Raw genomic sequence first — 21,154 nt, forward strand, 5'->3', positions numbered from 1 at the left:
CAAATATTTTTGCCATAATAATTTCACCCATCACATGCAGGAACAGAGCAATTGCAATACGTCAGGAGTGATCTATGCAATTACATGCCCATGCAATTTCATGTACGTAGGACAAACGATCCAAAAGGTGAAATGTAGAATCCTACAACATTGCAGCCGCATCCGGTGCATGGTCCAAGGAGCACCCTTAGTTGACCATTTCGTAAAATTTGACCATGCCCCAGAGAACCTTAAGTGGCGGGTCATCGAGAAAGTGACACCCAACCCCAGGGGAGGGGATTTTGCCAATACCCTCAATATCAGGGAGAGCAGATGGATACATTTGCTTGGCACAGTAGCTAGGGGATTGAATGAGACAGAGGAAATAGGGAGACAGATAGCCATACTTAGCAACAACTAAACCCACACTCTGTTACCCATGAACAGTGATTATCACACTAGGAACGGAAGTGCTCTTCCGTTCTCTCCATTGATATTAATGAAAACCGCTATGTATAGTCTTGTACAATTTCATATTATTAAATGACACTTTTTGGTCCTGTTTTGCTGTTTTTCTGAAATTCTGTATAAAGTCTTATTGTATTCATTATTTTATGTATTGGTGTAATTTTGACTTGATGTGTGTCATTTTGTGAATTGTACTGTAACAATTACCGTAAGCTCCCCTGGAGCTATATTTGGTATCAGTAGTAACTCTCCAAACACAGGTTCATAAGACAAGTAGAGGATTTTTGTCGTGACAATTTAGTAACATCCACGATGCCTGATAACGAGCCTTAATTACACAATTCCATCCACCAAACCGTGATTTAATAGTCTGTCCTCACCGCCACACGCATTAACGGTGAAGACGCTTATAACGGAGACGAGCCCTTCCGACGCTGTCTCTCGTTTTCTACACAGACGCCGGTCACCAGGTGAGCTACCAGACCTGCCGCCCCTTCTCCAATAGGGCCTCCAAGTGGGTTTGTGGACAGGGGTCCCCCCGCAATCATCCTTGCACATACCAGGCGTTTTTGGGTATTAATATTGTTTTACGCAAGGCTCCATATGGTCGCATTCCTGCGCTTAGACTCTGCCCACGTACATTTTTCCAACTGTGCCTCAAAACCACTGTCATGGGGTAATCCAGCCACCGGCTCAGAGTGTTTAATAAGACTCGGTTCTACCACACTAATTAGGTGTCAGAAATGCTTTGTGGTTTACAAATACAAGGCCCATTTTTACCACTAACACCAGATACTTTATTTTAATCTTTTTTTAATCCTATATACAGAGGAATGTTGGGAATTAGTGGTCCACACATGGGACTGTTTGAATATGCTACATGTACATCTAGCTCAGCTATACCCGGACTGTGACTCTTAAAATTTCAGAAAACACCCAATTGAGTTGCTCTAGCGGACTGACCCGGAATGGGCTTCCAGCTATATCTTTTACAGCCAAGAAACACGGCATTATCCGCACACGGATAGGAGCGGGTAAGCGCTTTTGGATGTCAGAGTTTAATTCAACCCTAGGATGTTTTACCTGAAATCATGTCCTGATAGCATCCTTTGTTCCCCACCAGATAAGGTACAATTAACCAGGGGTTGGTTGCCCCCGCTGCCTTCAACCCCCATTCATCTCGTCCTGAGGAAGACTCGCAGGCAAGGTTAAAATATCCCGCATGCCACAAGTCGAGTCGAAACGTCGACAACCCTTATATACCTGGACCCCTTTTCTACTTACCATTGCTACGTGCCACAGATGAATACAATCTGTGATTGTACTAAACCATTGTAAATAGACCATGTAAAATAGTATTTGGGACAGGTCAGCAAGATTGATACACATGATCAATCTCACCAAAAACTTCAACCTTTCTCTATTATTCTTCTCACCTTGGGAATGAGTTGCCCTACTCACTTATATTCGAGCACCATTTTCTATGCACGTTCCCCCTCTGGAGCAACCACCAAATGTATAGCTATTAAAATCTAATTATGTAAATAAATTTAGCTTTGTTACATATGAAATTGATATCTCTGCACATCCTTTTTTCAACTGTAAAAAAATCGATACATAAGGAGCGCGAATTGATTCAGTTGCGCATTAATTTCAGAATTTTTGATTAACTCTGATACTTTGAAATGTTTCGTTTGAGGACCATTTTCATTCTATATTTATTGGCTATTTGATGGCAGTCAGTGTATTTGTATGACTAGATGACAGATGTGTGGTAGTACCCGTGCTTTATCATCACACAGTGTCAGGCAATGGCAGATATGAGTGGTCAGTTACTGGCACGTACGGGACCTGTTGTGAGTTGTGTACTATGGTGCTGATGTTGCACTTTGTACCTCATTGCCGTCATTGCAGTTGTTCTGTGATTGCTATGCATGTGCTGCATTGTGATGTTGGTGATCTGAAGGGGGCCCCTTTGTGCACATTGTGGACGGGGGCTTACTTGGCGTTTTTATGTGTGCTGCAGTATGTCAAGGCTCTCAGTGACATGTTCCACGATCATTGTGGGAGTGCAGTGTGCTACACGTATTTGTGCCTGTGTGCCATTGCACCAATCTTCCCCGCCCCCGTCTCTGGTCGTTACTCACCCTGTTGCTGTTGGGTCAGGTCGTATCGTGCGGTGTCCAGGCCCCCAATTCCTGCCACTGTCTCCACACTGCTGACTGTGGCCACCATTTCCGCCAGCTCATCAGTGACCTACTGTTTCGCAGGACTCCCAACTCCAGTCGCCATTGCTGCCTTCCTGTTGGCGGGGGGCTTCTCCTTTGTTTGGCTTAGGACTTCAGGCCAGCGCCTCTTGACCTCCTCCGGGGTCCTCCTCACCACGCCGCATGCATTGATGTTGTTAACGATGGCCTGCCATATTTCCATTTGGGTTGCCAGTGTCGCAGTGGAGGTGCCGAACAGTTGTTGGTAGTGTCCTATGACCTCTGTGACGATGGTCCTGTCTTCCTGCGGACTGAACCCCGTCTTCCTCTCGTCCTTGGCCTTCCCAGAGGATGGGGTTCCTTGCTGGTCCTCCGTGGGGCTTGTGGGGTTCAGCTTGTCCTCTGCACTCTGTCTGGGTGCATCCATGGTGCATTTTCCCACCAGACCATTGGGTTTTGCAGGCCTGTGGCTGGTTTGCTCTGATTTTTGTACCGCAATTGGCCTCATTGCATTTTTTTGCGTTCGCGTATCGCATTTTTGCAGCGCGGTGTAGATTTTCACGCTGTTTTTTGACTCGTTATCTGATGACCGCCACATGCTACCGTTGTGTTGTGAATTACACATAAAGACGGGGTTGTTTTCCGATGATGGGCTGCTATGCTGAAAGTTGAGTTACGCTAATCTTGCGGTAGTTATCAAATGTTATTGGGAATATACCCCTGAGATATTTGTAAACATTATGGTGTGGATTGTTTGCCACATTCTACAAACCTTTGAATCCTACAAAAAATTAAACCGACTAGTGCCTCTATTCTTGTAAATTAAAGACATGTATTTTAAAAACATACACTTTAAAAAATATCCAGTCGTACAGGAAATATGAGTTGACCTCAAATTCCCATTTGTTTTATGCATTAATCAATAACAAGCATGACAACAAGTTTAGATAATACCATTCACAAAGTTTTGTTATCCAATTAGTATGCATTTATTTAAACTTAAGAAATAGGAAAGGGTTGTGGGTTGGCAAGTGTCAGGCTAGGTTCAGTTCTCCTTTATTATACAGAGTTCTGTCCCATCCTTTACAGTTAACCCGATATTAGCAGGTACAGACCATGGCTTGAGTACAGTAGAAGCAAATAGTTGTGTGTGCAGGGATGTACACTTCAACAGCTCTGTCTGGCCCCAGCTTGTCTACATTGAACTGAGTTTGTGATAGTGTTGCTAGGTTGAACCATGTTGGCAGAACACAATGTTTCAAATGCTAGACTTTCGTTTTTAAAAAGAGGGGATTTTGTGTGGTGCATATATTATTTTGTTTTCAATAGAACCAGTTGGATATAAGCATCGAACATTTTTTTAGATGAAAGGACTGGAAACATGCCGTTTGGTAAAATGGTGAGGGAGTATGAAATTGCATATGTCACAAAACTCGTGTTTGTTAACACTGGTGTATGTAAAAATTTGTATGTGTATTTTTTCACCCCTATTCTAAGATGCTCAGAATCATATCCAAGGCACATAATTGAACTACATTATTCTTTTTTTTGTTTAAGAAATTTTTATTGGTAATTTTTAAAGAGAAAATTATACATATGTCATACAGGATGGTAAGAAACACAAAAGAACATGGACTCTAAACCATATGTATAATAGAGAGGTAAGTATAGAAAAGGAGAGAGAGAAGACAGAAGGGGAAAAGAAAAAAAGAAAACGCCAGAAGAAAGGAGAAAAGAAGGAAGAAAAGGAAAAGTGAGAAGCCGAAGGAGTAAAACATATGTGGGAATAAAGGTGGATCAATCATATATGAAAGTTGGAAGAAAGATACATAGTAAAGGGGAGCCAGAGAAGATCAAATTTGATTTTTAGGGGAATAGAAGAGGAGGAAGCAATAGCGATCCTATGTTCATCACAAATGAAATTCCACCATGTATGTACAGAAAGTTTGGAGTTATCCTTCCAACACGACAAAATAACTTTAAATGCGAGAGAAATAAACAGGTCCAACAGTCTAGCAGAAGAAGATACAATATCAACATCATCTGATAATGAACCTAGAAAAACATTCAATAGTGATAATGAGGCAGAACAGCGAAACATTGGCATGCAAATATTCCAAACATCATTCCAAAATGACATAACTGGGAGGCATTCATATGACTGATGTTTAAGTGAACCTAACTCTTTCGAGCATGACCAACATAACGGAGAGGAAGTAGGGGAAAACTTATTAATACTAACAGGAGTAATAACAACTCTATGATAAATGAAGAACAAAGATTGGGTAACACGAGCAGAGATTGATACTTTAAACAGTTTGGACCATAAACGATACCACAACGAGACCGGAAAGGAGATGGCAAGATCATGTTCCCAAGCAGTCTCTACCTTAGATTTAAGGCGCTCCGTAACATTTGATAACAAAATGGTATAAACAAGAGCAGCCTTAGGTTGTTGAGTTGAAAATAACGTGTACAGTAGAGTGGTGGGTGTGTAAATGGGAAAGGTATCAGGAAGCGAAAGAGAAGCTAAGTGTGATTGAATGGCAGATGTTATAATAGAGTATTCATTAAGCGACGAAGAAGGAAGGTGATACACATTTTGCAGTACTTGGAAAGGAATAATAACATTACCTTCAAAAAACTGATGGACAAACAAAACATCCTTCTCTTTCCAATATTTAAAGTAAAACGATTTGCCTTTGTATTTAAGGAATTTGTTATACCACACAACGGAGGATAAGAAGCGTTGGAGAGGAGAGAGATTAGAAGAGAATGCACTATAAAGCAGTGTTTGTGAGTATTTTAAAATAGGGAATTTAGTTAGAAAAGAGAAGTTTGTCATGAATACAATATGCTGGAATGAAAAACCTTTTAAAAGGGAACGCTCTAAGAGAACCCATTTAGTCACAGGATTATCCACAAAATCATAAGCTAAGGAAAAGGACTGTTTAATCAAGAAGGCAGAATGATATGATTTAAAATTGGGGAAACGAACACCACCCTCATTTTTAGGGCAGGTTAGTTTATGTAAAGCAATACAAGGGTGTTTGTCATTCCACAAAAATTTTGTACAGATCGAGTTAATGCGGGCAAAAATATGAATTAGGGATTTTGAAAGGGACGTAGAGACAGTATAAAGAACATGGGGAGTAATCATTCTTTTAATCGTGTCCAGCCTACCCCACCACGAAAGGAATAAGGGGGACCAAATTTGAAGGAGAGATTGGAGTTTCTTTAACAGGGAGTCAAAGGTAAATTTAAGTGTATCAACTAAAGATGATGAGAACCATATACCAAAGGTACTTAAGTTTGGAGGGACACCATGCAAATTCAGTGTTACTAAACATGTACTGATAGCAGGCTGCATTCAGAGGCAAGACTTCTGTTTTGGATAAATTGAGCTTATGTCCGATATGGAGGAAGGGAAGAAGTAGTGTCAGCCATATACACCAGTACATCATCCGCATACGCAGACAATTTAATCTCCGTAGACGGTAGTTTAAAGCCAACAATTTTGGGATTGGAACGAATACGTTCTAAAAAGGGTTCCAGACATAAAATAAATAATAAAGGGGAAAGAGGGCAGCCTTGCCGAGTACCCCTGGATAGAGAGAATAACTTAGAAAATTGATTATTAACAAAAATGCTGGCCCGGGGAGATGAGTATAGAGGCTTAACCAGGGAAATGAAAGAGGGACCAAAGCCAAACCATTTGAGGGTGTGGAACATGAATTGCCAATTAATGCGGTCAAGCGCTTTTTCCGCGTCTAAGGACAAAGCTGCCATTGGGGTTTTAAGATTTTTACTATGAGCAATGACATTGGAAAACATACGGGCATTGTCAGCAGCATGTCTACCCTTCACAAACTCAACCTGGTCCGTTTTGATTAGACAGGGAATAACGGAATCAAGGCGTGTAGCCAGAATTTTAGCAAAGATTTTGCAGTCATAATTATTAATGAAATAGGGCGGAAATTTTTGCTTTGTGAATGGTCTTTATCAGGTTTAGGTATTAAGATGATGAGGGCATCGAGAAAAGAGCCAGAAGCCTTAGCATCTGCAATAAATTAATTAAACAATTGCAGATGTTTTGGAGCAAGAAAGGCATGAAAGGCAGAGTAAAATTCAACAGGCAGTCCATCAGGACCTGGCGCTTTTGATTTTTTAAGTGAAGTGATGGCCCGAGTAACTTCCTGGATAGTAATCTCCCTCTCAAGTTGAGCAAATTCATCAGTAAGGGAAGGGGGTGAGGGAAGGTTGTCAAAAAAGGAGGATAAGTTAATCTCAGAAGGATGTGTATCATCGGTATATAGAGATTGGTAATATTGATGAAACAAATCAGCGATGTCTTCGTCTGACGAAACCAGTTTATTGATCAAATCATTATAGATACGTCCTATACTTCTACGTTCTGACTTAATTTTTGAAAATTTGCCAGCATTTTCCCCGCTTTATTTTGACCACCATGGAATTTGGACTTGATTTTAATAAGGTATTACAGGCTTCGTTAGTGATAATTTTATTTAGGTCAGTTTTAGCGTGGATTAATTCCTGAAGTGCAGACTGGGATTTGGAAGTGAAGTAACAATGCTCCAGCTCTTTAATTTTCAAAAGCTGGTCCTCACATTTCATCCTGTTAAGCCTCTTTTTCTTAGATACATAAGATATAGTAAAGGCCCTAAGTGCAGCTTTAAAAGCATCCCAATTATTAGGAATAGAGGTGTCTGAAGGGTCATTTATTTAAAAAAATTAATTAAAAAACCCTTCAATTTCTTTTATAAAGACAGTATCAGATAAAAGAAATGAATTAAACTTCCAGCGACTAAATTTAGACGTAATGAGGGAGAGGTCTAGGGAAGTATAAACAGGAGCGTGGTCAGATATAAATATGGAACCAATCACAGATTTCTGAATAGAGTGAAGTAGAGATTTACTGACCATAATGTAATCAATTCTGGAGCGGGTATGGTGTACATTAGAAAAAAAAGTATATTCTAGTAAGTCAGGATTGCACATTTTCCATGAATCAAATAAAGGACGAGAGGCAATGGCAGATTGAAAACTCTTATGGGATTTGTCAGGTTGAAACTTACTGGAGGATAATCTATCTGAAAAAGGGTCTAGCCATTGGTTAAAATCACCCGCAATTACAAAGTCTGGACAATCAATGGACGATTTGAGGACTTTAATATCTTTCCAAAATTTGGGATCCGGTCGAGCCGGGCCATAAATGTTTAGTAAAACCAATGTTTTATTTTGGATTACAACCTTCGCCAATGCCCAACGTCCTTCATTATCATTTTGGGAGGAAACAATTTGAACATTTAACGCTTTGTGAAACAAAATAGCAACCTCCCCTTTTTTACTAACAGCAGGAGAGTATACTACTTGTCCCACCCATTGCCGTTTCAACTTAAGCGATTCAACATCAGAACAGTGTGTTTCCTGGAGAAAAGCAACCTGTGAATTAAGTTTAGACAGGTGAGACAATACCTTTTGACGCTTGACAGGATGACCGAGACCTCGTACGTTCCGCGATACAAACATACTCACAACACTGAAGTACAATGCAACAAAAAACAAAAAGGATAACAACACCCAGAACAAAAAAGAAAGAGAGATCGTTCATGACTATATGAGCAGAAGATACAAATGAATAGATAGACAAGCCATAGAAAGAGAGAACAGAAGAGAGGAGAAACGAAAGGAAGACAGATAAAGAAGAAAAAGAAAAGAGTACGCAAAAAAGAGAGTGCACATGAGAGAAAAAGAAGACAGAAAAGGAGAAAGTAAGCAAGGGAGAAGAGTAAAAAGAGATGAACAGGAAATAGATAAGAAGACAGAGCAAGGCAAAAACGCCAGGTCTGAGAGAAAAGAGATAACCAAAACATCTGGGGCGAGGAGGCGCCAAAGAAAGCGCGGACCCCAGTGAGCAACAGAAGAGCAAAGTCGGGCAAAGAAAAGAAAGAAATGATAGGACCTCAAAAAGGAGGATGATACAGAAACAAAACCATGACGGAGCCAGATCAATCAGATAATACAGTAGCGAGGAGACGCTGGAAGGGGCACACACTCCAACAATCACCAGAAGAGCAGAGAATGAAGACAGAAAAGAAAAAACAAAAGGAAAAACGAAGAAAACCTCTAGATAAGAATCAGTGCAAAGAAGAGTTGAAAAGGATCCATGTTGACACAGAGAGCAAAACAGTATTATGCAAGAACAAAAGAGGTATCAAATATTAGTGTCCATGGTAGCTGAGGAGACACTCTGCAGGTAGGCGTGAAGCTTCTGTAGATCATCTAACGAGTGGGTGCGACCATTGTGAGTAATTTTACAAAAACACGGATGCAGGATGCCATATTGGATGTTCAACTGTCGCATCTGAGGACAGAGTTTTAGAAATTCCTTACGCCGGGCATTTGTTGCGCTGGAGAGATCTTGTGAGATAAAAATATTATGGCCAGACCACTGGAGATGCCGTTTAAGTCTAGCAGCCTTAAGAACAGTCATTAACTCAGTGAATTCCAGGAATAACAGGATAATACCACGAGGCTTGGAGGCATTGGGATTAAGACGACCCAGGCGATGAGCCCACTGTATGTTAAGGGGATGTGACGCAGGCTGGAGGTCCAAAAGTTCATGGAGAAATTTACGTATGAATGACACCATATCTGACCCCTCAACATTTTACGGAATGCCATAAATGCGTAGGTTATTCCTACGATTTCAGTTTTCAAGGTCCTCAGCATGAAGTTTTAATTTGTGAATTTCTTGTTCCAATAAAGGTACCTTAGAGGCAATATCCTGTATATAACTAACACGCTGTTCTAAGTTCAACACCTTGCCTTCCATAACCACCCATCTCTCCTCAATTTGTTTAAGCTTTTCATTGGTCGCACTCATGAAAGGCTGTAGTCCCCTTACTTCCTCTAAAATGGAGTCTAGCACAGGATTTGGTGAGGAATGGATGGGGGAGGGGGGTCATTTTTTAGTCGTTTGGGTTTAGTTCCAGTGTGAGACGTCTTAGCGTTGTTTGTATCATGCGCCATGATGTAAGGAAAAAGGAAAAAGCCCACTGCAGTATATGATGGATGATTGGGTAAAAGCAACTTCTCCGGAGATGAACCAGGATGGAAAACGTAGAAGCGTCCCCCTCAAAAGTAATGAGGAATATTAGCTGAAAAGCGTTGATCCATCAACTATGACATAGACAAAGGTTGCATGGGCAACAAAATAAGCACTTGAAGGAAATGTTCTGCATTCAACCTCCTAAGATGATGACCGTGTATCACAAAGGAGAGTAAAAAATCAAAACAAGTGACACCAACCAGGTCAGTAAACAGGGCATTAATGACACAGGTTACGCCAAACCATGAGGAGAGCTTGAAGTAGGCAACGTGAGAAAAATTGGAGGTTGAGGAGACATCCCATAGTATGCGGCAAAGGATTTATGGATAACTGGGTAAGTACACAGGCTCAGCAGCACCAGGACAGCGCGGCCGCCCGACATGAAAGAACTGCACCGCAAAATTATAAAGATAGGCAGTGGACCAACTGCATGGTAATGGGAGTGTTGACAAGAGCTTGACACAATGCGCGAGTTGAAGCAAGCATATAAGCATAAGGCCATATAATAACATTAAATGGCTTAGAAAAAATCTCCTCTGCAGAAGGAGAAGGAGCAGCAGACAGTCAGAATAATTAGGGCCACAGGCTCAGCGGCATAATAGCGGCTGCCCGCACCCAAAGGGTGAGAAAAAATAAATAAATAAATACATTGTAGAGCTGCATACCTTCCTCCATAACGTGGATGGCTGACAGGAGGTACAGCATTAACAGAAGGAGAACATTGCATATTATGCCATACTTGCAGTTTTTTGGAAACGGGTCGGCAACGTAACTCCCGTGCCAACAGAGGCATCCACTACACAAACGTTGATAGAGTTGATGAGGCAGGTTGCGAGAGGACACGGGCTTGGCGGTACAAAATGGCAGCCGCCCGCGTCCGGAGATGAGGAGAATCAGCCGCTCGCCATAACTGAATGAAAACAGCAAAAAACCTGCGAAAAGCACGTCCGCTCGTTGCAGTCCGATTTCCCCCAGCAGAATCCGTCCAAAGGAGGTTCACAATGCTGCTAGGTGAGGTCCATATGTAGGAGGAAGTCCCGAGGCTCAGCGGAGCTCACGGACGATCCGCCATCTCGGCTCGGCACTTAAGCCACGCCCCGAACTACATTATTCTAAGTGGAACTTATTTCTGTTGGTACAATCTACTTGTGCTATCAGCTTTGCCTTGGTGCACAATGCTTGCATGTTTTTGTTAGTTTTCAACAGCACAGTATTTCTTCATTGCTATTACTTTTGGCCCAGAATTCTTCTACTGGACATATACAAATTTTGGAATTGCAGAGGAAAATGTATGGAGGACATGGTTAGATATTGGGAAGTATCATTTTTTTAGGTTCCTATCTGGTGGAGATGAATAGGACAGAGAGGTCTTAGCGATATTACACCTCCACCGACACAATTATGCAAATCATTTTTTCACATTTTCAGCGGCAAGTGAGTCCTCAAACTCTTCTTATTTCCCTTCTTTGTTTTGAAAACTGGGATGGAAGGATGACACTTCTAAATCTGAAAGCCATTATTTCTTGGCCTCTCCTCTCAGCAATTATGAATTGCAGACTCAGAGTCAGTGCCCGGTGTTCTTTGGGATTTCTTTTTTAAAATTAAATAAACGTGATCTCTCTATTCAAAATGTGATCTCTTGCAAATATAAAAAGTTACCTGGGGCGGAGCCCCGACGCCCGCAAAGAGAAACCACCACTTTCTGTATAAGTAAGTTTCGTAATGTGGCACATTAATGCGCAAATAGGTAAATTGTACAAAACAGAGCTCAGCCTACGGCCACATAACTTACTTTACATACGCACATCTGCTTTTCTCTTCCTCTGTTCAAAACTGAGTGGCTGTTTCTGGTTAATTGCACGAAGCAGCCATTTCAATTTAAAATGTACTTTCTTTAAATATCACTTAGTTTCAGCCATATATTTGTGAAAATTATCTGCTGGAATCAGGACTGACATTGTCACTATTCCCCAAACTTCTACTGAACATGGTTGACTCATTTGATACGCTCCATCTTTAAGCCTATTTCCCATCTCTTATAACTTTTTGTGAGCTGATGTCACTGGCCAGTACTCTACACTGAAAACTGTTCCAGCACCACTGGGAACATGTGGAAAGAACAGTAGCCCCACCCTAGACATACAGCTACCTACATTTTTCAGTAGAATAATGCATATTTTTTTCATATCACGAAATAACATCGCATTCATTCTACTTAGGCAGACAAATCGCTTTTGGTCCCTCCAAGTACCTTTACCAAGAATGTGTTTCTAAATAATTCCCCAATAATCAAAATTAAAATGTAAACGTGGCAACCATAAGGGACCCTATTTGTATTAGCATAAAATAGTTAATAACTCTCTGCTGTATTGTGGTTTGAATTTAATCTGCTGAAATGGTATGACCGGCGTGTTTTAATTAAGGTAATCCTTATTAGCATCTCAGGAATAGTATTGTGAATTAGAAATGCAAGACCCGGTGATGCATATTAGTAAATTACCACGGCAAATATAATGGAAATTTAATACACGTATTTAAAGTTGCAATCTTTCATAAATTAGGAATATTGAACAGCAAATTCCAAGAATTATATTCAATGCTGAGTTCTATATAATTAAGGAACACATTAAACATTAAAATGTAATAAATTTGTAGCGTGTTAGGAAAGCTGAATATTTTATTAAAGCGTTCTACGCTTGCATCAGGTTACCATTATGAATGGTTCAGTGTTTAGAACAAAATCGCTGCATTTGCTTGATTTCGTTTGAAATGTTTCTTCTATAGAAGAGAGAGCGAGAAATTAAATGTATTATCCACATTCGTGGTCTTTTATTGTTGGTTGTATCCTGTACATATAGCATTCAGGGATCTATTACCATACTTTGAGATGGATCATTACATGAGGAAGGGCGCAGAGGCAGCATCATAGTCTTTTATCATCAATACAAGTGAAAACCCCCTCGTATACAACCTCCAGTTTGCCAGTGAAAAAAACACGAGAACAGATCTGAGCGAATTAGAAATAAATCGAAAAAACTGAACATTTTTAACTCTTATATTTTTAAAGTGGTTTCATTTGCCATGACCAAAGCCAATAAAACGTTTTAATCGTATTTGACGATCTGGGGTTATGTTCAATTGGTTAATGTTTTGACTGTGGGACCTGAATACCAGGTGCTCAATGCGCAATGTGTTTTGCACAAGAATTTCCATTTTGCATTAGGGTAGTTTTGCATTTACATGTGGGCCTACGTTTAAAATACCATTTTTGCCCTGCTTGTTTGTGGAAATGTTATTCCTGTACTTGAAAAGTAGTGTAAAAATACACCATCAGTGCAATCTGTAAGCCAGACCCTGTGTCCAAAATCCAGTTTCAATGTTTGTTAAATATTGTGTGATTCTACCAAGCTAGTTTTTTCTCTCCATGCCTCAGATTATATTGATGTGTAACATATATGTGTAAATATTTAACTGTGAGAAATTCGGTCATTGGTTGACTGGGGTGTGAGCCCTGGTCAGGCAATAGCCTTGATCGCTTGCAGGGTGAACCACAAAAAATTGCTAAATTCGCCTGTGTTCATACCATGACACAAAAATCAATCAGGCTTAGAAGCAATGTGCAAACTACCTATGCAGCACACAAACAGCAATAAAGTGAAAACACAACACAAGAATAATCCCAAACCAGTTTAGAAAAAGAGTACATTTTAATAAATGATTTGAGAGCTGTAACCAAAGACAGTTCCACAAGGTTGGATACCCCTTTGGCGACGGTCCATTGAAAAGGATTTGCTGCTGCAGAGAAGAATGTAGCAAACACAAAGAGATGATACACACCGACCCGAAGACCACCCTCAGACGCACCCTCATCTACAGACCCCCGGGACCACGCACACAATTCAGCGAAGCCATCACAGACTTCATCAGCCCGCACGCCCTCGCCTCCTCTGACTACATCCTCCTAGGGGACCTCAAGTTCCACCTGGAGAACAACAAGGACAACCTCGCCAACCTCGGACTCAAGCAACTGGTGAACACCCCCACCCACTACGCCAGCCACACGCTTAACCCCGTCTTCTCCTCCAGCTAGCACATCTCCTTCAGCCACTCCAACGGACTTCACTGGACTGATCACAACTGCGTCCACTTCAACTTCAGGAGAACCACGACCCACCACCACCTGCAACAGGCTCCCCGCAGGAGCTGGAGCAAGATCACCACCGACCAGCTCACCACCTCCCTCAGCCGGACCCCAACGAAGCAGCCCACATCTTCACTCAGTGGCTCACCAACTGCGCCGACGACCTTGCACCCCTGAAGAACCCTCCCAGCAGACCCGGCAGCAAGAAAACCTCATGGTTCACCGACGAACTCAAAACATCCAAGAAAAACTGCCGCACCCTTGAAAAAGCCTGGCGCCACGACCAGACTACAGAAAACATGACTGCCCTCAAGAACGCCACCCGCACACACCACCAGCTGATCCGCACCACCAAAAGGACAACATTCAAAGAACGACTCGACAACAACTCCCACAACAGCAAGGAACTCTTCAGCATCGTTAAAGAGCTCTCCAACCCCAGCGCCAGAAACGACATCACACCCTCGCAAGACCTCTGCGACTCCCTCGCCTCATTCTTCCACCGCAAGATCGCCGACCTACACAACAGCTTCGGCGCACCAACCACACACCCAACCACCGAACCAACGCCCCCCACCACCAACCTCTGCCACTGGACCCCGGTCAGCACCGAAGACACCACCCGCACAATGAACACCATCCACTCCGGATTCCCTACCGACCCCTGCCCCCACCACGTCTTCAACAAGGCCGACTCCATCATCGCACCCCAACTCCGGGACATCATCAACATCTCCTTCACCACCGCCACCTTCCCGGAGAGCTGGAAGCATCGCGAGCTCAGCGCCCTCCTGAAGAAACCGACAGCGGACCCCACCGACCTCAAGAAATTCCGCCCCATCTCGCTCCTCCGTTTTCCTGCCAAAGTCATCGAGAAGACCGTTAACAAACAGCTCGTCGCCTTCCTTGAGACGAAAGGATCCCTCGACCCCTCACAGTCTGGTTTCCGAGCCAACCACAGCACCGAGACCGCCCTCATCGCAGCCACCGACGACATCAGATCCCTGCTCGACAACGGAGAAACAGCTGCCCTCATCCTCCTGGACCTCTCTGCAGCGTTCGACACTGCCTGCCACCGCACCCTAACACAGCACCTCAACAACATTGGAATCCAGGAGAAGGCACTGGAATGGATCATCTCCTTCCTCGCCGGAAGAACCCAGAGAGTCCGCCTCCCCCCGTTCCGATCCGAGGCCACCGAAGTCATCTGCGGCATACCACAAGGATCCTCACTCAGCCCCACCCTCTTCAACGTCTACATGAGCCCCCTCGCAGCCATCGCACGCCAGCACAACCTTAACATCATCTCCTATGCCGACGACACCCAGCTGATCCTCTCCCTCACCAACGACCCCGACGCCGCCAGAGCCAGCCTACACGAAGGAATGAAAGATGTCACCGAGTGGATGAAGAACAGCCGCCTGAAACTGAACTCAGACAAGACAGAAGTCCTCATCCTGGGATCATCCCCCTCCGCCTGGGACGACTCCTGGTGGCCCCCTGCCCTAGGCACCACCCCCAAGCCAACGGACCACGAACGAAACCTGGGCTTCATCCTGGACTCCTCCCTCACGATAACCAAGCAAGTCAACGCCGTCTCGTCATCCTGCTTCAACACCCTGCGCATGCTCCGGAAGATCTTCCGATGGATCCCTACCGAAACTAGGAAGACGGTCACCCAGGCTCTCGTCACCAGCCGACTGGACTACGGGAACACCCTCTACGTGGGAACCACTGCCAAACTACAGAAAAGACTCCAGCGCATACAGAACGCCTCCGCACGACTCGTCCTGGACATCCCCCGCCACAACCACATCTCCGCCCACCTGAGAGACCAGCACTGGCGCCCCGTCAGCAAGAGGATCACATGCAGGCTCCTGACCCACGCACACAAGGCTCACCACGACCTGGGCCCTAAGTACCTCAACAACGCCTCACTTTCTACACGCCCACCCGCCAGCTACGATCAACCAGCCTGGCCCTCGCCACAGTACCACGCATTCGCAGAGCCACCGCCGGAGGAAGATCCTTCTCCTACCTGGCGGCCAAGACATGGAACTCCCTCCCCACCCACCTACGGCTGACCCACGACCATCTCTCCTTCAGGAAGCAGCTCAAGACCTGGCTTTTCGAGCAGTAGCGGACCCCCCCCTCCCAGCGCCTTGAGACCCTTCCGGGTGAGTAGCGCGCTATACAAATTGTTTGATTGATTGATTGATTGATGGATGGAGCACTGAAACTTTTCAGACACTCACCCCCAGTCACAGATCTGAGTTGAATCCATCATCGTTCTTTAGCTCACTTTGTCACCTTAGTTCAGACCCAGCTATATGCAAATCAGTCTTAACCATGTGCCTCAGGGAACAGTCCAGCCCGTACTGCCAAGCCAGGTCTTTCCTGGACACGAAACAAGCACCTTGGGACTGGGTTCGGGTGCCAAAATAAACCTTTAGCCAGGCCAAAAGCTTTCTTTTTAGGTCTCGCCTAGGCAGCGTGCACGCGCTGAACTAGGAAGGCCTTTGGCCATCGGTCTTCACTTTTCAAGCACTGAACTTTTGCTTGTGGCGACATCCACCTTGCGGGAGCGAGCAGTGGCGCGCCACAAGCACAAGTGCAGTGCTTGAAAAATGAAGACTGCTCTCCCACTTGCGCGCACCACTCGGGGGCTCACCTCCTGCTCCCCCTCTCTCTCATAACCTCTTCCTCATCCTAAATCACTCCCTCCTCCTGGCACCTGACTTATTTCTCCATTTACCGCGCTTTTTATATTCTGGCACGTGCTGTTCTGGCTTGCGCTCTCTCTCACTCACACACTAACTCACGCACGCACACTCTCGCTCACATATTCTCTCTCACTCGAACGCTATCTCACACATAAATTGTGCCACCACTGCTCAATCCTTTAATAACTTTTTTAATTATGGATTCCCTGTTCATATGCTGGGTTGTCTATGCAATCCGCTCTCCTCAGCGGCAACCTTCTGCAGGAGTCCCAGTTTTTATATGTTTTTCAGCTTTTTAATGCAGCGTTTAATCACCATTAATGGTCTCGAGGTGTATTATTTGTTTGATAAAGATGTTTGTATGATCTGAAAGAAGTGCAAATAACATCTCGTGCAAAAGTGATAATTATGAACAAATAACAGAAGTCTCACTAACTGGGGCCAGTCTCCCTTCATAGAATGTTTTTCTCACTTTTCTGCAGGCCCCCTTGCCCTGTGGACTTTAATGGAGTTTTGAAGTATTCTTTTAAAATTTGACTTTTGGCCTAACAGCTTGAAACTTCTCTCCTGTGTACTTCTGATTCTCGGGAACACATTACAGTTCCTGGAGCAAGCAAAAATCAGCCTGTGGAAGTGATAATGACAGCGAAATGTTGTTCCAACTTGAAATTTCCTCTGAAGTACATTGTCCGTAATGAGCCCCCTCCCGCCCTCCTTTCCTGTCTCTTGTTTTTGGACCCCCTGAAGTCCGATGTATGTATCCCGCTGTTCCTCAGTGCCCTCTCCAACCCTCTTCCTGCTATTAATGTTTGCCTTCCCCCATCCGCACCAAGTCAGTCACAGATTTTAATAATATGGGGTGAAATACATCAGGGATAGGAGATCTGAAGCGGCCATAGGTTTGTGCGAAATGTCTGTCCCCTCCTCCGCACACAGCTGCTGCCCAGCTCCTGCCAAGGGGCTAAGTTTCTTGCTGTTTATTACTTTCCTCATAAATCTACTTTCTGGTAGATAAACAGAACGCAAAAGCTGAGGCAGACTAACCTTTCCAGCCAGCTCAGTGTTCTGCATACACTCCATGATGGGCATATCAATGCACCAAGATCTCAACAGTTCGAATTTGTATTTGTTTTCATAGGCTGTTTTTTAATACCCTTTCAGTTGCACCACACAGAATGTTTTAGTGCTGTTGACTTTAAATAGGAACTTTTCTTTTTGTCTAAGTGTTACAAAGCCTTGTTTTTGTGGTAGCTCTTTCTCTTTGCCCCGTTCCCCCATAGTTATTTTAAGCTGTAAAATTGTATTTACTGTAAATTAATGATGGTGATGTTGTGTTTAAGCTGATTTAAATGTATGTTTATTTAATTGTTTTGGTTGCCAACGTGTTGTACTTTAACCTCTTGAGAGGGTTTAAGATACTGAATTCAGACAGAATTTCAGAAAAGAAATTTCACAGACCAGCACAGAACCACGGCATCAGCATTGCAGCACCACCCCAACATCAGTGCAACACTATCGCAGCACCACATCAGCATCAGCACAGCACCACTTCAGCACCAGTCAGCATCACTCATCACCACTACAGCAGCACCATCGCAGCACCAGCTGAGTTTCACTTAGCAGCACCTGAGCACCACCATAACCACAGCACCACCTCAGCATCGCTCAGCCCCAGCGCAGCACAGCACTACCTCAGTATCACTCAGCACCAAGATAGCACCACTTTAGCTCCACCTGAGCACCACCGCAGCATCAGTGCAGCACTACCTCAGCATCAGTGCAGCACTACCTCAGCACCATGTCAGCAGCAGCACAGCACCACTCAGCTCCAACGCAGTGCCAACTGAGCGTCACTCAGCAGCACCTGAGCACTACCACAACACCACATCTTCATTATACAGCCTCAGCATAGCACCACCTCAGCCTCAACTGAGAACCAGCACTGCACCAGTGCTGGACCACCTGATTACCAACACAGCACTACCTCAGCAGCAGCGCAGCACTACCTTATCACCAATGCAGCACCACTTCAACATTACCGTAGCACCAGCACAGCACCAACTCAGCATCACTCAGCACCACCTTCAGATCACTGAGCACCTCCTGAGCACCACCTCCGCACAAGCGCACCACCACCTCAGCACCATGTCAGTATAACTCGGCTTCACCTGAACATCAGCACATCACCTCAGCACCAGAGCAAACTGGAAGACATTGTATACGTTAATTCCTTTTTTTACCAGGGTCATTCATTTGTACATCGTTTTTACTTGGTTTTATATAAGGTAACAAAAATGCTTATGACATTTTATCATAACGTTTCAAAATGCTGCACAGCAGCCACACTGCTCTGCAACATAGCTTAAACACATTGGCAAAGCCAATAGCTCTCGCTAAACACTTATGCTGTCCCAAAGGCGAGACCTATTGGCTATGCCAAACCTTGTTAATACATATAAGTCACTTCTAGGGTAGGTCCTGGACAGCCCAGAGGGCAAGGTGCAATGTATTAAAACAACAGAATGTGTACTTTTAAGTTTCACATGTCCTGGTATTGTCAATCTCTCAAATTTGGTTTCACTAGTGCAAGGCCTATTCCCTATAGCATCATTGAAGTTGCCTTATAACCTTTTATAAGTGTAATTTCCAAATGGGAAGAGGTAATTAGTTAATGCTTGGTATCAGCGGAATCCTAATTTAAAATTCTAATTTATGGTGCAGTTGGATTTAGGCCTGGGTGGAACTTGCAAAGTTTTGCTCTGCCGAATTCCATGGAGTTCCAAAAAACCTCAGCCAGATTCCAGGGAACTCTGAGGACTAGTAAAATAATGCTTGTCTGCCCCTTCGTGCTGCTTTTTCAGGCCAGGAGCTCCTCCCAGGCTGAAAAACCAGCATGACTGCATCACCCGACCTCCATGGACGCGGACATTTTTTTAACCTGCTTTCTGCTCTCTGCATTGTGCCAGGCCGGATTTTTGTATCCCTCTGTGGTGAGCACAAATCAGCCCGTTTTGTTTTCCTTGCACTCCCACGCATTGTGCTTTTAACAGGAAGTGCCTTGCTGCTTACTTCAAACGCTATCTTATAAGGGTCTTTTCCCTTTTTTTAATTGTTTTATGTTTTGTCTTTTATCCTGATTATTGTGTCTTTAACTGAGTTACGAGTTATGTCTCCTAGGGGAGCCTGGTGAGTGGGTAAATGGGGTTGCTGGGCCCATGTTTGGATGTTTATTATTCCCTACCTGTTTTGTTTTAGCACGCCGCATAGTGCTTGCATCTTTTGTATCGCTCTGTGGTGAGCACAAATCAGCCCGTTTTGTTTTCCTTGCACTCCCACGCATTGTGCTTTTAACAGGAAGTGCCTGGCTGCATACTTCAAACGCTATCTTATAAGGGTCTTTACCCTTTTTTTAATTGTTTTATATTTTGTCTTTTATCCTGATTTTATCTTTAACTGAGTTAGGAGTTATCCCTCCTAGGGGAGCCTGGTGAGTGGGTAAATGGGGTTACTGGGCCCTTGTTTGGATGTTTATTATTCCCTACCTGTTTTGTTTTAGCACGCCGCATAGTGCTTGCATCTTAGCAACGCCAACTAGTCCCAAGAGGGACTTAATGCGGCAAGAAGCTCGTCCACACAGCTCAGTGATGAGCACACATCAGCCCATTTTTCTTTTCCTCACACTCGTGCTTTTAATAGGAAGTGCCTTGCTCCTTACTTCCGGCACCATCTTATAAGGGTATTTACCCTTTTTTAATCATTTTATGTTTTCACCTTTATCAAGATTATTTTGTCTTTACCTGAGTTCCAGTAGTTATCCCTCCCAGGGAATCTCGTCTGGACTGTGCTCAGTGTCAGCACTAGGCATGGGCGGTAAAGTCCATTCCGCTTGTGGAATTTGTGGAATTGGGCAATTTCGTGTTCCGCGGAGAACGCAAAATTGCCCAAAATTCTGAGTTCCGCGACTTCGCGAAATTCTTTGCTTGTTGTCGTTCTCTAATGCGTGTTCGTGAGATATTTCCCCACGAGCATGGAAACAGCGATAGCGAACAGTAAAAAAGCATCGCGAACAAGCAATTCCGCGTGTTCGCAGAACTTCTGCGTGTTCGCAGAGATTTTTTACCGTTTCGCGGAGATTTGTGTAACGCCATTACGCTAAATCTGCCCACACCTAGTCAGCAATCTCTGCCTGTTGTGGCTCCCCTTCTTCATCCAGTACAGCCTACTCAAAGAAAGCGCTTCTTGGCTTGAATACCAAAGATAAGACCAAGGGATATCTATGTGTAGACCATGGCACTGCGATTCAGGGCAAAGTTTATGTCTGCACCAATTGTGGCAGCACCTCCACAGGGCAGAGCTCTGATAAAACATCAATTTGAGTTTTTGGATTTTGCAGATAGTCATCAAAATTGACACTTGGGGTGACCAAATGTCCGGACCAGACTTAGCAGCTACAACCCCTACCAATTAGATTCTACACCATGTAGATAAACCTCTGAAATGGAGC

This window comes from Lissotriton helveticus, chromosome 1_1 (assembly GCF_964261635.1).
Source record: "Lissotriton helveticus chromosome 1_1, aLisHel1.1, whole genome shotgun sequence".
Classification (NCBI taxonomy): Eukaryota; Metazoa; Chordata; class Amphibia; order Caudata; family Salamandridae; genus Lissotriton; species Lissotriton helveticus.